Genomic DNA, 16048 nt, shown 5'->3' with positions numbered 1-16048 from the left:
TTGGCTCCTACTCTTATTTGGAAGTATGAGCATTATGGGACTTCTTGCACCAATTGAGCTGAAGACAGCAACTGCATTTTTATTCCACCAAAACTTGGAGTAGAAACAGTAGAATCACTGTTGTTTAACAAATGAATCATGGAAGAGCAAGACATTTTAGACTTTTCTTGCTTGAAATGAGCAATTTCTAATCTTGAAAGTGCATTTTGCTTGGGTCTTGAGCTCAATGGTGCATGTTATGCCCATGACATGGCAAAGTGGACTGCGACGAGGATGGGATTCGAACCCACGCGTGCATAGCACAATGGATTAGCAGTCCATCGCCTTAACCACTCGGCCACCTCGTCGTCTCAACGCCCTTGCGTGAAAGGTCCGATCCAGTTCACCTTCCAAACTGATTATACAGGTCTGGAATGTTTGGAAAAGCGTGACCTGGCGGGGGTAGAGGAGGAGATATAGGCGGCTCTTGCCTGACAAATAAAGGACTCTTGGGGAATTAGCTCAAATGGTAGAGCGCTCGCTTAGCATGCGAGAAGTAGCGGGATCGATGCCTGCATTCTCCACCTCTCTGAAAGATTTTATTTTCTGATACTGATGGAAAACAAGTTTGTTGTTTAAAGTGTCCTCCGCAAATTGGGCAGGATCACGGAGCATCTTGTAGGGTAGGCCAGCAGGGTAGGCTGCTGGCCTACCCTATCTTCATTGGATCCCAGTGGAGTCCACAAAGTATTGCAAAGATTGCAACTACCAAATGTCACCATAAAATTCAGTTCCAGGCCATTTTTTGTGTGTTTTTTATGGGCCTGGAAAGTTTAAAAAAAGAAGTTAAATAGCGGGTAGGAGAATAGGCGGGTAGGAGGAGGCCTGGCACGTTGATCCATTGCCCTCGTGTGCAGAGGGGAATTAGCTCAAGTGGTTGAGCGCTTGCTTCGCATGCGAGAGGCAGTGGGATCGATGCCCACATTCTCCACCTCTTTGAAATACTTTCTTTTCTGATATTGAGAGAAAACAAGTTTGATGTTTAAAGTGTCGTCCGCTAATTGGGGAGGATCAGGGCCCATGTTGTCGCAATGGCTGCTCATACTTAAACCTTCCAAAGTGATTATAACGGTCTGGAATGTTTGGAGAACTGTGAACTGGCGGGGGTAGAGGAGGAGATATAGGCGGCTCTTCCCTGAGTCTTAAACCAATTGTGGGGAATTAGCTCAAATGGTAGAGCGCTCGCTTAGCATGCGAGAAGTAGTCGGATCGATGCCCGCATTCTCCACCTCTTTGAAAGACTTTGTTTTCTGATATTAAGAGGAAAACAAGCTTGTTGTTTAAAGGTTCCTCCGCTAATCGGGCAGGATCACGGAGCATCTTGTTGCAGTGGCTGCTGGCCTACCCTATCTTCATTGGATCCCAGTGGAGTCCACAAAGTATTGCAAAGATTGCAACTACCAAATGTCACCATAAAATTCAGTTCCAGGCCATTTTTTGTGTGTTTTTTATGGGCCTGGAAAGTTGAAAAAAGCGTGAAATAGCGGGTAGGAGAATAGGCGGGTAGGAGGAGGCCTGGCACGTTGATCCATTGCCTTCTTGTGAAGAGGGGAATTAGCTCAAGTGGTAGAGCGCTTGCTTTGCAAGCGAGAGGCAGTGGGATCGATGCCCACATTCTCCAAGTGACTTTGGCTCCTACTCTTTTTTGGAAGTATGAGCATTATGGGACTTCTTGCACCACTTGAGCTGAAGACAGCAACTGCATTTTTATTCCACCAAAACTTGGAGTAGAAACAGTAGAATCACTGTTGTTTAACAAATGAATCATGGAAGAGCAAGACATTTTAGACTTTTCCTGCTTGAAATGAGCAATTTCTAATCTTGAAAGTGCATTTTGCTTGGGTCTTGAGCTCAATGGTGCATGTTATGCCCATGACATGGCAAAGTGGACTGCGACGAGGATGGGATTCGAACCCACGCGTGCATAGCACAATGGATTAGCAGTCCATCGCCTTAACCACTCGGCCACCTCGTCGTCTCAACGCCCTTGCGTGAAAGGTCCGATCCAGTTCACCTTCCAAACTGATTATACAGGTCTGGAATGTTTGGAAAAGCGTGACCTGGCGGGGGTAGAGGAGGAGATATAGGCGGCTCTTGCCTGACAAATAAAGGACTCTTGGGGAATTAGCTCAAATGGTAGAGCGCTCGCTTAGCATGCGAGAAGTAGCGGGATCGATGCCTGCATTCTCCACCTCTCTGAAAGATTTTATTTTCTGATACTGATGGAAAACAAGTTTGTTGTTTAAAGTGTCCTCCGCAAATTGGGCAGGATCACGGAGCATCTTGTAGGGTAGGCCAGCAGGGTAGGCTGCTGGCCTACCCTATCTTCATTGGATCCCAGTGGAGTCCACAAAGTATTGCAAAGATTGCAACTACCAAATGTCACCATAAAATTCAGTTCCAGGCCATTTTTTGTGTGTTTTTTATGGGCCTGGAAAGTTAAAAAAAAGAAGTTAAATAGCGGGTAGGAGAATAGGCGGGTAGGAGGAGGCCTGGCACGTTGATCCATTGCCCTCTTGTGCAGAGTGGAATTAGCTCAAGTGGTAGAGGGCTTGCTTCCCATGCGAGAGTCAGTGGGATCGATGCCCACATTCTCCACCTCTTTGAAAGACTTTCTTTTCTGATATTGAGAGAAAACAAGGTTGTTGTTTAAAGTGTCGTCCGCTAATTGGGGAGGATCAGGGCCCATGTTGTCGCAATGGCTGCTCATATTTAAACCTTCCAAAGTGATTATAACGGTCTGGAATGTTTGGAGAACTGTGAACTGGCGGGGGCAGAGGAGCAGATATAGGTGGCTCTTCCCTGAGCCTTAAACCGATTGTGGGGAATTAGCTCAAATGGTAGAGAGCTCGCTTAGCATGCGAGAAGTAGCGGGATCGATGCCTGCATTCTCCACCTCTCTGAAAGACTTTATTTTCTGATACTGATGGAAAACAAGTTTGTTGTTTAAAGTGTCCTCCGCAAATTGGGCAGGATCACGGACCATCTTGTTGCAGTGGCTGCTGGCCTACCCTATCTTCATTGGATCCCAGTGGAGTCCACAAAGTATTGCAAAGATTGCAACTACCAAATGTCACCATAAAATTCAGTTCCAGGCCATTTTTTGTGTGTTTTTTATGGGCCTGGAAAGTTGAAAAAAGCATGAAATAGCGGGTAGGAGAATAGGCGGGTAGGATGAGGCCTGGCACGTTGATCCATTGCCCTCTTGTGTAGAGGGGAATTAGCTCAAGTGGTAGAGCGCTTGCTTTGCATGCGAGAGGCAGTGGGATCGATGCCCACATTCTCCACCTCTTTGAAAGACTTCCTTTTCTGATATTGAGAGAAAACAAGTTTGTAGTTTAAAGTGTCGTCCGCTAATTGGGGAGGATCAGGGCCCATGTTGTCGCAATGGCTGCTCAGACTTAAACCTTCCAAAGTGATTATACCGGTCCGGAATGTTTGGAGAAGTCTGAACTGGTGGGGGTAGAGGAGGAGATATAGGTGGCTCTTCCATGAGCCTTAACCCAATTGTGGGGAATTAGCTCAAATGGTAGAGCGCTCGCTTAGCATGCGAGAAGTAGTGGGATCGATGCCCGCATTCTCCAAGTGACTTTGGCTCCTACTCTTATTTGGAAGTATGAGCATTATGGGACTTCTTGCACCAGTTGAGCTGAAGACAGCAACTGTGTTTTTATTCCACCAAAACTCGGAGTAGAAACAGTAGAATCACTGTTGTTTAACAAATGAATCATGGAAGAGCAAGACATTTCAGACTTTTCTTGCTTGAAATGAGCAATTTCTAATCTTGAAACTGCATTTTGCTTGGGTCATGAGCTCAATGGTGCACATTACACCCATGACATGGCAGACCAAAGCAGAGTGGACTGCGACGAGGATGGGATTCGAACCCCCGCGTGCATAGCACAATGGATTAGCAGTCCATCGCCTTAACCACTCGGCCACCTCGTCGTCTCAGTGCCCTTGCGTGAAAGGTCCGATCCAGTTCACCTTCCAAACTGATTATACACGTCTGGAATGTTTGGAAAAGTGTGACCTGGCGGGGGTAGAGGAGGAGATATAGGCGTCTCTCTTGAGAACAGGCAGGTAGGAGGAGGCCTGGCACGTTGATCCGTTGCACTTTTCAGCAGAGGGGAATTAGCTCAAGTGGTAGAGTGCTTTCTTTGCATGCGAGAGGCAGTGTGATTGATGCCCACATTCTCCAAGTGACTTTGGCTCCTACTCTTATTTGGAAGTATGAGCATTATGGGACTTCTTGCACCAGTTGAGCTGAAGACAGCAACCGCGTTTTTATTCAGTTCCAGGCCATTTTTTGTGTTTTTTGGGCCTGGGAAGTATAAAAAAGCGTTAAATAGCGGGTACTAATCACTATACGATCACGGCCACATGCTTATTTTTTAACACAAAAACCAGCTCACACATCATTCAGCCTTTTTACAGCTGTAAATGTACTGGAATTAATAGTTATCAGAGCAGGAACTTGAAAAACTAGCATCAAGCTATACCATTGTTCAAGAATTGTTTGAAGTTCAGGTGCAACTTCAAATGTTCAGAGTACATGTCAGATTAGATTTTTACAGTATTATAAAGGGACTTGTTGTACCAGGATTAACAAGCTAAAGAACTGCACAAGCTAGCCAGGAGTCAAACCTAGAATCTTCTGATCTGTAGTCAGACGCGTTATCCATTGCGCCACTAGCCCTACAGTGATACTTTTGCTGTAAATTCCATGATGTTCCAGCATTTCATGCAAACTGTTGTGAGTTTTATTTGCTGAACAGATGGAGAACTGCCTTTTTACAGCTGTAAATCTACTGGAATTAATAGTTATTAGAGCAGGAACTTTAAAAACTAGCATCAAGCTATATCATCGTTCAAGAATTGTTTTAAACTAAGGTGAAAATTCACATGTTCAGAGTAGACATCAGATGAGTTTTTTTTACAGTGTTATACAGGGACTTGTTGGACCAGGATCAATCTGTGAACAAGCTAAAGAACAGCACGAGCTAGCCAGGAGTTGAACCTAGAATCTTCTGAGTCGTAGTCAGACGCGTTATCCATTGCGCCACTAGCCCTACAGTGATATGTTTGCTGTAAATTCTATGATGTGCCAGCATTTCATGCAAACTGTTGTGAGTTTTATTTGCTGAACAGATGGAGAACTTCAGACTGGTGTAGCCGGAAAGCATAAGGCTTCACGCAGAAAACACGACTGAAGCTGTCAAGTTTGACAATGTGTGAAGTAAGACGAATGTCAGAGTACAACAAGAATAGCTTAAACAAGACCAACATGCAGCCGTGACCCGGATTCGAAACGGGGTTGCTGCGACCACAACGCAGAGTACTAACCACTATACGATCACATGACTATTTCTTAACGTAAAAACCAGCTCACACATCATTCAGCCTTTTTACAGCTGTAAATCTAATGGAATCAATAGTTATTAGAGGAGGAACTTTAAAAACTAGCATCATGCTATATCATCGTTCAAGAATTGTTTGAAACTAAGGTGAAAATTCACATGTTCAGAGTAGACGTCAGATGAGTTTTTTTTACAGTGTTATACAGGGACTTGTTGGACCAGGATCAATCTGTAAACAAGCTAAAGAACTGCACGTAAATTTTATGATGTTCCAGTATTTCACGCAAACTGTTGTGAGTTTTATTTGCTGAACAGATGGAGAACTCCGGACTGGTGTAGCCGGAAAGCATAAGGCTTCACGCAGAAAACACGACTGAAGCTGTCAAGTTTGACACTGTGTGAAGTAAGTGTGTCAGAGTACAACAAGAATAGCTTAAACAACACCAACATGCTGCCGTGACCCGGATTCCAAACGGGGTTGCTGCGACCACAACGCAGAGTACTAACCACTATACGATCACGGCCACATGATTGATACAGTGCTTATCTTTTAACATAAAAGTCAGTTTACACATCATTCAGCCTTTTTACAGCTGTAAATCTACTGGAATTAATAGTTATTAGAGCAGGAACTTTAAAAACTAGCATCAAGCTATATCGTCGTTCAAGAATTGTTTGAAACTAAGGTGAAACTTCACATGTTCAGAGTAGACATCAGATGAGTTTTTTTTTTACAGTGTTAAACAGGGACTTGTTGGACCAGGATCAATCTGTGAACAAGCTGAAGAACTGCACGAGCTAGCCAGGAGTCGAACCTAGATTCTTCTGATCCGTAGTCAGACGCGTTATCCATTGCGCCACTAGCCCTACAGTGACACTTTTGCTGTAAATTTCATGATGTGCCAGCATTTCATGCAAACTGTTGTGAGTTTTATTTGCTGAACAGATGGAGAACTTCAGACTGGTGTAGCCGGAAAGCATAAGGCTTCACGCAGAAAACATGATTGAAGCTGTCAAGTTTGACACTGTGTTAAGCAAGACGAATGCCAGTGTACAACAACAATAGCTTAAACAATATACAATTCCAACATGCTGCCGTGACCCAGATTTGAACCGGGGTTGCTGCGACCACAACGCAGAATACTAACCACTATACGATCACGGCCACATGACTATTTCTTAATGTAAAAACCAGCTCACACATCATTCAGCCTTTTTACAGCTGTAAATCTAATGGAATCAATAGTTATTAGAGCAGGAACTTTAAAAACTAGCATCAAGCTATATCATCGTTCAAGAATTGTTTGAAACTACGGTGCAACTTCAAATGTTCAGAGCAGACGTCAGATGAGGTTTTTTTACAGTGTTATACAGGGACTTGTTGGACCAGAATCAATCTGTGAACAAGCTAAAGAACTGCACGAGCTAGCCAGGAGTTGAACCTAGAATCTTCTGATCCGTAGTCAGACACGTTAGCCATTGCGCCACTAGCCCTACATTGCCACTTATGCTGTAAATTTCATGACATGCCAGCATTTCATGCAAACTATTGTGAGTTTTATTTGCTGAACAGATGGAGAACTCCGGCCTGGTGTAGCCGGAAAGCATCAGGCCTCACGCAGAAAACATGATTGAAGCTGTCAAGTTTGACACTGTGTTAAGCAAGACGAATGCCAGTGTACAACAACAATAGCTTAAACAATATACAATTCCAACATGCTGCCGTGACCCGGATTTGAACCGGGGTTGCTGCGACCACAACGCAGAGTACTAACCACTATACGATCACTGCCACATGATTGACACAGTGCTTATTTTTTCACATAAAAGTCAGTTTACACATCATTCAGCCTTCTTACAGCTGTAAATCTACTGGAATTAATAGTTATTAGAGAAGGAACTGTAGCTGTCAAGTTTGACACTGTGTGAACTAAGACGAATGTCAGAGTACAACAAGAATAGCTTAAACAACACCAACATGCTGCCGTGACCCGGATTCGAACCGGGGTTGCTGCGACCACAATGCACGGCCACATGATTGACACTGCTTATTTTTTAAAGTAAAAGTCAGTTTACACATCATTCAGCCTTTTTACAGCTGTAAATCTACTGGAATTAATAGTTATTAGAGCAGGAACTTTAAAAACTACCATCAAGCTATATCATTGTTCAAGAATTTATTAAGATAAGGTGCAATTTCAAATGTTCAAAGTAGACGTCAGATAAGTTTTTTACAGTGATATACAGGGACTTGTTGGACGAGGATCAATCTGTGAACAAGCTAAAGAACTGCACGAGCTGCAGACCTGTTTCTTGTTGTTAGCGGCTGGTTCCCCCTTCGATCTTGCTTCATTTGAGAAGCTGACTGACATAATTGTGACTATCAGACACCAGCAATGAGTTTGAATGTCAGCTAGTATCCCACGTGTCTCATATTCTCGAGTACCACACTGTATTAACCCAAATGTAAACTGGTATCCCCAATGTCAGTCTCGTATTCTAGAGCACCAGGGTTGCGACACTCTAAATGGGCCAAATAAGGGTTTTAACTGAAGGGGTGTCCTTAAGTGTGGGTCCACGGGGTCTGATGGTGAGCCGGGTCATGGGGTGAGCTCCAGTGGTGGGTCTGGTTCTCAAGGAGTCTCTTAAATCCTGTCGCCCGTTTCCTTATGCTGTGCATTTACAACTTGGGGCATTTTGACACCTGTCCTGCCAGCGGAACGCTCCTCGTCAAGGAATCCTGGTCTTCCGCGTGACAAGCGGAGATACTGTACTCGATACGAAAGAGGATTGATGAACTTGGATTTTGGGTTGGTTTTTCGGGATATACAGGGAATACAAAGAATGATAGCGTGAAAATGTGAAAGCTAAATGCACATTTACTGTCCCTTCTTGTGTTACATTTTAGTTCATTCAATTTTTGTGGAACTATGCTAAGCCCTTTTAGTGCATTGTTGGTATAGTGGCTAGCAGAGCTCCCTTCTAAGCATTTGACCAGGGTTCAATTCCCAGCCAATGAATCTCAATGATAAGTATGTCCTACACATGGTGGCTGAACATTTTAGGGTTACTTTCTTAAATAAACAAAGATTTCTTTCATTGGAAAAAAAAAGTCCTTGAACCGCCGAAAATGTCTTGCGAAAGATCAAAGTTGTGCCTTTAGAAGTACACGCCAAATTTTGTGGCTACTTGCATTGTCTCACTTATCTCTATATCACATTTGAGTTTCACAAAAGCATGGGAAGAACATGGCAGTTGTTTTCCATGTGCATAATGAAGGTTCCACCGAGACTTGAACTCGGATCACTGGATTCAAAGTCCAAAGTGCTGACCTTTACACCATGGAACCAAGCTCTTTAGTTTCCTTGTTGTGGTTGAAGGTAAATCTGTCAGTTCCCAATGTTACGCACTGACTTACATTTCAGTTCATTCAATTTTTGTGTCATCATGCCAGGCTCTTTTTGTGCATTGGTGGTATAGTGGTGAGCATAGCTGCCTTCCAAGCAGTTGACCTGGGTTCGATTCCCAGCCAATGCATCTCTATGATCAATATGTCCTGAACATGGTGGCTGAACGTTTTAGGGTTACTGTCTTAAATAAACAACGTGTTCTTCCGTTGGAAAAATAGTGTACTTGGATCGCCGCAAATGTCTTCCGAATGATCAAAGTTGTGCCTTTGGAGGTTGACGCCAAATTTTGTGGCTACTTGCATTGTCTCACTTATCTCCATATCCCATTTGAGTTTCACAACAGCATGGGAACAACGTGGCAGTTGTTTTCCATGTGCATAATGAAGGTTCCACCGAGACTTGAACTCGGATCCAGAGTGCTGACCATTACACCATGGAACCGAGCACTTTAGTTTGCTTGTTATGGATGAAGGTACTTGTGATAGTTCCCAATGTTACACACTGACTTACATTTCAGTTCATTCAATTTTTGTGTCATCATGCCAGGCTCTTTTTGTGCATTGGTGGTATAGTGGTGAGCATAGCTGCTTTCCAAGCATTTGACCTGGGTTTGATTCCCAGCCAATGCATCTCTATGATCAATATGTCCTGAACATGGTGGCTGAACATTTTAGGGTTACTGTCTTAAATAAACAACGTGTTCTTCCGTTGGAAAAATAGTGTACTTGGATCAACCCAAATGTCTTGCGAATGATCAAAGTTGTGCCTTTGGAGGTTGACGCCAAATTTTGTGGCTAATTGCATTGTCTCACTTATCTATATATCACATTTGAGTTTCACAACAGCGTGGGAACAATGTGGCAGTTGTTTTCCATGTGCATAATGAAGGTTCCACCGAGACTTGAACTCGGATCACTGGATTCAGAGTCCAAAGTGCTGACCATTACACCATGGAACCAAGCGCTTTAGTTTCCTTGTTGTGGTTGAAGGTAAATCTGTCAGTTCCCAATGTTACACACTGACTTACATTTCAGTTCATTCAATTTTTGTGTCATCATGCCAGGCTCTTTTTGTGCATTGGTGGTATAGTGGTGAGCATAGCTGCCTTCCAAGCAGTTGACCTGGGTTCGATTCCCAGCCAATGCATCTCTACGATCAGTACGTCCACTTATGTCCGAGACATGGTGAATCAACATTTTAGGGTTACCGTCTTAAATAAACAAAGCCTTCTTTCATTGGAAGAAAAGTCCTTGAACCGCCGAAAATGTCTTGCGAATGATCAAAGTTGTGCCTTTAGAAGTGCACGCCAAACATTTGTGGCTACTTGCATTGTCTGACATATCTCCATATCACATTTGAGTTTCACAACAGCGTGGGAACAACATGACAGTGGTTTTCCTTGTGCATTATGAAGGTTCCACCGAGACTTGAACTCGGATCACTGGATTCAGAGTCCAAAGTGCTGACCATTACACCATGGAACCAAGCACTTGAGTTTGCTAGCCCCTGATGGGCTGGGGGAGGGGGCTTTGGGGGCTTGTGGCTGGATGATGGGCCTGTGGGGGATGGCGTCAGGACTGCTGCATTATCTTTCAAAGCGGCAGTAGAAGTCGTTCAGCTCGTTTGCCAGGCGGAGGTCGTTCATGGAGTGGGGGGTTTTAGGCTTGTAGTTGGTGATCTGCCTGAGACCTCTCCCGACAGAAGTAGAGTCACTTGCTGAGAGCTGATGTTGCAGTTTCTCAGAGTACAGTCGTTTAGCATCTCTCACCGCCTTACTAAACCTGTATTTTGACTCTGTGAACAAGTCATTGTCCCCACTCCTAAACGCCTGGTCCTTCTGCAAGCGTAGCGTTCTGAGCTCTGGTGTGAACCAGGGTTTGTCGTCGTTGTGGCTCACCCTGGAGCTGGATGGAACATAGCTGTCCTCACAGAAGCTGATGTATGAAGTTACAGCCTCTGTGTACTCATACAAACTGTTGGTAGCAGTCCTGAAAACGTCCCTGTCAGTGCAGTCCAAGCACGACCGAAGATCCTCCCAAGCCTCACTGGTCCACTTCTTGAATTTCCTCAATACAGGTTTGCAGAGTTTTAGTTTCTGCCGGTATGAGGGAATCAGGTGAACCATGGCCAGGTCAGAGTTTCCCAGTGCAGCACGAGGGACTGCGTGATAAGTCCTGCTGATGGTGGTGAACAGGAGTTTTAAATATTAGGCATCATAAAAATGCTTACCGCACCTGGTATTCCCAGGTGGTCTCCCATCCAAGTACTAACCAAGCCCAACTCTGGTTAGCATCTGAGATCAGGCGCAATCAGTGGGGTGTGGCCATAAGCTGAAAATGTTGTGGCCAAAGTGAGTTTTATTGACCTGGGGAGAATTGGATGTTTAATTATTAAGCATAAAAAAATCTTACAGCCCTTACAGTTTCCGATCCAAGTACTAACCAGGCCCACCTCTGCTTAGCATCTGAGATCTGGCGCAATCAGTGGGGTGTGGACGTAAGCTGAAAATGTTCCAGCCAAAGTGAGTTCTCTTGACCTGGAGAGAACTGGATTTTTAAGCATACACAATGGCTTACAGCACCTGGTATTCCCAGGCGGTCTTCCATCCAGGTACTAAACAGGCCCAACTCTGCTTAGCTTCTGAGTTCAGACAAACTCAGGGGCAAACAGTGTGGTGTGGCCGTAAGCTGAAAAGGTTGCGGCAAAAGTGACTTTTATTGACCTGGGGAGAACTGGATTTTTAATTATTAAGCATAGAAAAAGATTATAGCACCTGGTATTCCCAGGAGGTCTCCCACCCAAGTACTGGCCAAGCCCAACTCCGCTTAACTTCTCAGAGCTAACGAGATCAGGCGCAATCAGAGTGGTGTGGCCGTAAGCTGCATAGGAAGCGGACAAGGTGAGTTTTATTGACCTGGAGAGAACTAGAGTGTTTCTTATTCAGCATTTAAAAAAGCTTATCGGACCTGGTATTCCCAGGAGGTCTCCCACCCAAGTACAACTCCGCTTAACTTCCGAGATCAGGCGCAATCAGACTGGTGTGGCCGTAAGCTGCATAGGAAGCGGACAAGGTGAGTTTTATTGACCTGGAGAGAACTAGAGTGTTTCTTATTCGGCATTTAAAAAAGCTTACCGCACATGGTATTCCCAGGAGGTCTCCCATCCAAGTACTGACCAGGCCCAACTCTGCTTAGTTTCTGAGATTGAACGGGATCAGGAGCAATCAGAGTGGTGTGGCCATAAGCTAGAAAAGAAGCGGCCGAAGAGAGTTTTGTTGATCTGGAGAGAACTGGAGTTTTAATTATTAGGTTAAAAAAAGCCTACGGCACCTGGTATTCCCAGGAGGTCTCCCGTTCAAGTACTGACCAGGCCCTACTTTGCTTAGCTTCCGAGAGCTGACGAGATCAGGTGCAATCAGAGTGGTGTGGCCGTAGGCTGCATAGGAAACGGACAAGGTGAGTTTTTTTGACCTGGAGAGAACTATAGTGTTTATTATTCAGCATTTAAAAAAGCTTATAGCACCTGGTATTCTCAGGAGGTCTCCCATGCAAGTACTGAGTAGGCCCGACTCTGCTTTGCTTCTGAGATCGAACAAGATCAGGCGCAATCAGAGTGGTGTGGCCGTAAGGTACAAAGGAAGCGGCCAAAGTGAGTTTTATTGATCTGGAGAGAACTGAAGTTGTAATTATTAGGCATAAAAAAGGCCTACAGCACCTGCTCGTCCCAGGAGGTCTCCTTTCGAAATACTGACCAGGACCAACTCTGCTTAGCTTCTGAGATCTAACGAGATCAGAAGCAATCACAGTGGTGTGGCCGTAAGCAGAAAATGTTGCGGCCAAAGGTAGCATTATTAACCTGGAGAGAACTGGAGTTTTAATTATTAGGCATAAGTCCTATAAGTCCCAGCTTATAGGACTTGGTATTCCCAGGAGGTCTCCCAATCAAGTACTGACCAGGCCCAACTATGCTTAGCTTCTGAGATCGAACGAGATTTGGCGCAATCAGAGTGGTGTGGCCGTAAGCTACAAAGGAAGTGGCCAAAGTGAGTTTTATTGATCCCGAGAGTGGTGGTAGAGCGCTTGCTTGGCATGCGAGAGGCAGTGGGATCGATGCCTGCATTCTCCACCTCTCTGAAAGACTTTATTTTCTGATACTGATGGAAAACAAGTTTGTTGTTTAAAGTGTCCTCCGCAAATTGGGCAGGATCAGGGAGCATCTTGCTGCAGTGGCTGCTGGCCTACCCTATCTTCATTGGATCCCAGTGGAGTCCACAAAGTATTGCAAAGATTGCAACTACCAAATGTCACCACAAATTTCAGTTCCAGGCCATTTTTTGTGTGTTTTTTATGGGCCTGGAAAGTTGAAAAAAGCGTGAAATAGCGGGTAGGAGAATAGGCAGGTAGGATGAGGCCTGGCACGTTGATCCATTGCCCTCTTGTGCAGAGGGGAATTAGCTCAAGTGGTAGAGCGCTTGCTTCGCATGCGAGAGTCAGTGGGATCGATGCCCACATTCTCCACCTCTTTGAAAGACTTTCTTTTCTGATATTGAGAGAAAACAAGGTTGTTGTTTAAAGTGTCGTCCGCTAATTGGGGAGGATCAGGGCCCATGTTGTCGCAATGGCTGCTCATATTTAAACCTTCCAAAGTGATTATAACGGTCTGGAATGTTTGGAGAACTGTGAACTGGCGGGGGCAGAGGAGGAGATATAGGCGGCTCTTCCCTGAGCCTTAAACCAATTGTGGGGAATTAGCTCAAATGGTAGAGCGCTCGCTTAGCATGCGAGAAGTAGCGGGATCGATGCCTGCATTCTCCACCTCTCTGAAAGACTTTATTTTCTGATACTGATGGAAAACAAGTTTGTTGTTTAAAGTGTCCTCCGCAAATTGGGCAGGATCACGGAGCATCTTGTTGCAGTGGCTGCTGGCCTACCCTATCTTCATTGGATCCCAGTGGAGTCCACAAAGTATTGCAAAGATTGCAACTACCAAATGTCACCATAAAATTCAGTTCCAGGCCATTTTTTGTGTGTTTTTTATGGACCTGGAAAGTTAAAACAAAAAGAGTTAAATAGCGGGTAGGAGAATAGGCGGGTAGGAGGAGGCCTGGCACGTTGATCCATTGCCCACTTGTGCAGAGGGGAATTAGCTCAAATGGTAGAGCGCTCGCTTAGCATGCGAGAGGCAGTGGGATCGATGCCCACATTCTCCAAGTGACTTTGGCTCCTACTCTTATTTGGAAGTATGAGCATTATGGGACTTCTTGCACCAGTTGAGCTGAAGACAGCAACCGCATTTTTATTCCACCAAAACTTGGAGTAGAAACAGTAGAATCACTGTTGTTTAACAAATGAATCATGGAAGAGCAAGACATTTTAGACTTTTCTTGTGTTAAATGAGCAATTTCTAATCTTGAAAGTGCATTTTACTTGGGTCTTGAGCTCAATGGTGCACATTATGCCCATGACATGGCAGACCAAAGCAAAGTGGACTGCGACGAGGATGGGATTCGAACCCACGCGTGCATAGCACAATGGATTAGCAGTCCATCGCCTTAACCACTCGGCCACCTCGTCGTCTCAACGCCCTTGCGTGAAAGGTCCGATCGAGTTCACCTTCCAAACTGATTATACAGGTCTGGAATGTTTGGAAAAGTGTGACCTGGCGGGGGTAGAGGAGGAGATATAGGTGTAGTATATTGTAGAAGTGGTCTGTTATTCAGGGATTACGTTTGTACCTGGCAACCTTATGAGTGATGTGTGATCGCGAGATCTGTGTCTTGGCATTGTAGTTATTAAACGTTACATGCAAGGTGATCAACACGAATCAGCCTACGAGTACTTTTATTCCTGACAAAAAAGTACAACATGGTGTCAGAAAGGGATTTTTCTTCATCCACGAGCGAATGCTGCACTAAGCTGTAACCCTGTGGTTGAGAAAAGGAAAGTTTTACCCGCGTTATAATGACTAAGTAAGTAGCTAGCAGTTCGAGCCTGTTGAATCTCGGAGACAGCTAGCAGCTAAGCATGGACCAGTTCAAGCCCCCCGCACCGCTCGTGCTCACCGGCAATTTAAGCGAAAATTGGCGACGCTGGGAGCAGCGTTTTAGGCTCTATATGACGGCTACAGGTGCGGACGAGAAGGATGAACCGGTGCAAATTGCTATCATGTTGCACACCGTCGGAGAGGACGCACTTGAGGTGTACAACACCCTCAACGTTGAAATGGCCGGCGATGATGAACCGACGCTGGACGAGATTATGGACGCATTCAGGTCGTACTGCACGCCGAAGAAAAATATTGTCTTTGAACGCCACCAGTTTTGGTCTCATTCCATGCCTGAAGGACTCGCTGTCGACAAGTTTGTGACAGAACTTCGTCAGAAATGCAAGAACTGTGAGTTTGGTGTGGGAGAAGAAGATATGATAAGAGACAAACTTGTGTTTAGTGTGCCAAATGCTCGCATGAAAGAGAGACTACTAAGAGAAACAGTCTTGACTCTCGATAAAGCTATTGATATTTGCGGAGCTGCAGAAGCTGCTACGTCTTAAATGCGCGTCATGGGAACGATGCAAACAGAAGCATCAGTGCAGGCACTAAGCAAGGTGGCAGTTGGCTCAGAGAAATATAAATTTAGCAAAATGAGAAAACAAAGACCACCAGATAGAGCACAAACATTTAATGCAAGTGCCAATGCCTGTAGAAAATGTGGTGGGACACACAAGCCACGACAGTGTCCAGCTTTTGGCGCTGTATGCCACAAATGCAGCAAGCAAAATCACTTTGCCAAAGTGTGTATTTCATCACAAGACAGGCAAGACTCTGTGAAAAGTGTCAATCAGTTGAAAAGGGAAGTTGAGTCTCTTTTCATAGGCACTATGTCATGTGCTGAATTAGGCCACACAGCTCAACAAGCTGACAGAGCATGGTACACCACAGCCAATATCAGAAACGTTGCTGTTAAGTTTAAACTGGATACCGGGGCGGAAGCAAATGTGCTGCCTATGAACATTTACCAAAAGATCCCAGGTCCCAATCAGTTGAAGCCCACCCCAGTAGTTCTTGTTGCATATGGAGGAGCACGCCTGGCACCAGAAGGCACAGTGAGTTTTATATGTGAAACCACCAAGAGCAAGTCAGGTCTGCAGTTCTTTGTAACAAAGCACTCCTCCACTCCAATACTTGGCAGAGAAGCGTGCGAGAAACTACAGCTGGTAAAAAGAGTGGACATGATCAGAGTGA

The 16048-nt window shown here is 44.8% G+C and overlaps 16 non-coding genes and 7 pseudogenes across 16 annotated transcripts; 5 read left to right on the top strand and 18 right to left on the bottom strand.

The window, feature by feature from the left end:
• Positions 1–265: 265 nt before the first annotated feature.
• On the bottom strand, positions 266–347 carry trnas-gcu (transfer RNA serine (anticodon GCU)). Its single transcript has one exon. It is a non-coding gene; the product is annotated as a tRNA-Ser (tRNA).
• A 1240-nt stretch (positions 348–1587) lies between these two features.
• trnaa-ugc (transfer RNA alanine (anticodon UGC)) lies at positions 1588–1660 on the top strand. The gene has a single exon. It is a non-coding gene; the product is annotated as a tRNA-Ala (tRNA).
• Positions 1661–1932: 272 nt separating this feature from the next.
• Positions 1933–2014, bottom strand: trnas-gcu (transfer RNA serine (anticodon GCU)). Its single transcript has one exon. It is a non-coding gene; the product is annotated as a tRNA-Ser (tRNA).
• A 1891-nt stretch (positions 2015–3905) lies between these two features.
• trnas-gcu (transfer RNA serine (anticodon GCU)) lies at positions 3906–3987 on the bottom strand. The gene has a single exon. It is a non-coding gene; the product is annotated as a tRNA-Ser (tRNA).
• A 1051-nt stretch (positions 3988–5038) lies between these two features.
• On the bottom strand, positions 5039–5111 carry trnar-acg (transfer RNA arginine (anticodon ACG)). Its single transcript has one exon. It is a non-coding gene; the product is annotated as a tRNA-Arg (tRNA).
• A 1082-nt stretch (positions 5112–6193) lies between these two features.
• trnar-acg (transfer RNA arginine (anticodon ACG)) lies at positions 6194–6266 on the bottom strand. The gene has a single exon. It is a non-coding gene; the product is annotated as a tRNA-Arg (tRNA).
• Positions 6267–6820: 554 nt separating this feature from the next.
• On the bottom strand, positions 6821–6893 carry trnar-acg (transfer RNA arginine (anticodon ACG)). Its single transcript has one exon. It is a non-coding gene; the product is annotated as a tRNA-Arg (tRNA).
• A 1783-nt stretch (positions 6894–8676) lies between these two features.
• trnaq-uug (transfer RNA glutamine (anticodon UUG)) lies at positions 8677–8748 on the bottom strand. The gene has a single exon. It is a non-coding gene; the product is annotated as a tRNA-Gln (tRNA).
• A 116-nt stretch (positions 8749–8864) lies between these two features.
• trnag-ucc (transfer RNA glycine (anticodon UCC)) lies at positions 8865–8936 on the top strand. The gene has a single exon. It is a non-coding gene; the product is annotated as a tRNA-Gly (tRNA).
• A 430-nt stretch (positions 8937–9366) lies between these two features.
• trnag-ucc (transfer RNA glycine (anticodon UCC)) lies at positions 9367–9438 on the top strand. The gene has a single exon. It is a non-coding gene; the product is annotated as a tRNA-Gly (tRNA).
• Positions 9439–9695: 257 nt separating this feature from the next.
• trnaq-cug (transfer RNA glutamine (anticodon CUG)) lies at positions 9696–9767 on the bottom strand. Its single transcript has one exon. It is a non-coding gene; the product is annotated as a tRNA-Gln (tRNA).
• A 116-nt stretch (positions 9768–9883) lies between these two features.
• On the top strand, positions 9884–9955 carry trnag-ucc (transfer RNA glycine (anticodon UCC)). Its single transcript has one exon. It is a non-coding gene; the product is annotated as a tRNA-Gly (tRNA).
• Positions 9956–10221: 266 nt separating this feature from the next.
• On the bottom strand, positions 10222–10293 carry trnaq-cug (transfer RNA glutamine (anticodon CUG)). Its single transcript has one exon. It is a non-coding gene; the product is annotated as a tRNA-Gln (tRNA).
• Positions 10294–11031: 738 nt separating this feature from the next.
• LOC137797789 (5S ribosomal RNA) lies at positions 11032–11140 on the bottom strand (annotated as a pseudogene).
• A 238-nt stretch (positions 11141–11378) lies between these two features.
• LOC137797490 (5S ribosomal RNA) lies at positions 11379–11497 on the bottom strand (annotated as a pseudogene).
• Positions 11498–11570: 73 nt separating this feature from the next.
• On the bottom strand, positions 11571–11689 carry LOC137797569 (5S ribosomal RNA; annotated as a pseudogene).
• A 246-nt stretch (positions 11690–11935) lies between these two features.
• LOC137797448 (5S ribosomal RNA) lies at positions 11936–12054 on the bottom strand (annotated as a pseudogene).
• Positions 12055–12126: 72 nt separating this feature from the next.
• On the bottom strand, positions 12127–12245 carry LOC137797037 (5S ribosomal RNA). Its single transcript, XR_011078648.1, has one exon. It is a non-coding gene; the product is annotated as a 5S ribosomal RNA (ribosomal RNA).
• Positions 12246–12319: 74 nt separating this feature from the next.
• Positions 12320–12438, bottom strand: LOC137797687 (5S ribosomal RNA; annotated as a pseudogene).
• A 73-nt stretch (positions 12439–12511) lies between these two features.
• Positions 12512–12630, bottom strand: LOC137797782 (5S ribosomal RNA; annotated as a pseudogene).
• Positions 12631–12713: 83 nt separating this feature from the next.
• On the bottom strand, positions 12714–12832 carry LOC137797749 (5S ribosomal RNA; annotated as a pseudogene).
• Positions 12833–13945: 1113 nt separating this feature from the next.
• Positions 13946–14018, top strand: trnaa-agc (transfer RNA alanine (anticodon AGC)). The gene has a single exon. It is a non-coding gene; the product is annotated as a tRNA-Ala (tRNA).
• Positions 14019–14300: 282 nt separating this feature from the next.
• Positions 14301–14382, bottom strand: trnas-gcu (transfer RNA serine (anticodon GCU)). The gene has a single exon. It is a non-coding gene; the product is annotated as a tRNA-Ser (tRNA).
• Positions 14383–16048: the final 1666 nt, after the last annotated feature.

The sequence above is a fragment of the Clinocottus analis genome, unplaced genomic scaffold, assembly GCF_023055335.1.
Source record: "Clinocottus analis isolate CAN_PGR_092001 unplaced genomic scaffold, fCliAna1.0.p SCAF_3, whole genome shotgun sequence".
Lineage (NCBI taxonomy): Eukaryota > Metazoa > Chordata > Actinopteri > Perciformes > Cottidae > Clinocottus > Clinocottus analis.
This window is presented reverse-complemented; position numbering and strand designations above follow the sequence as displayed.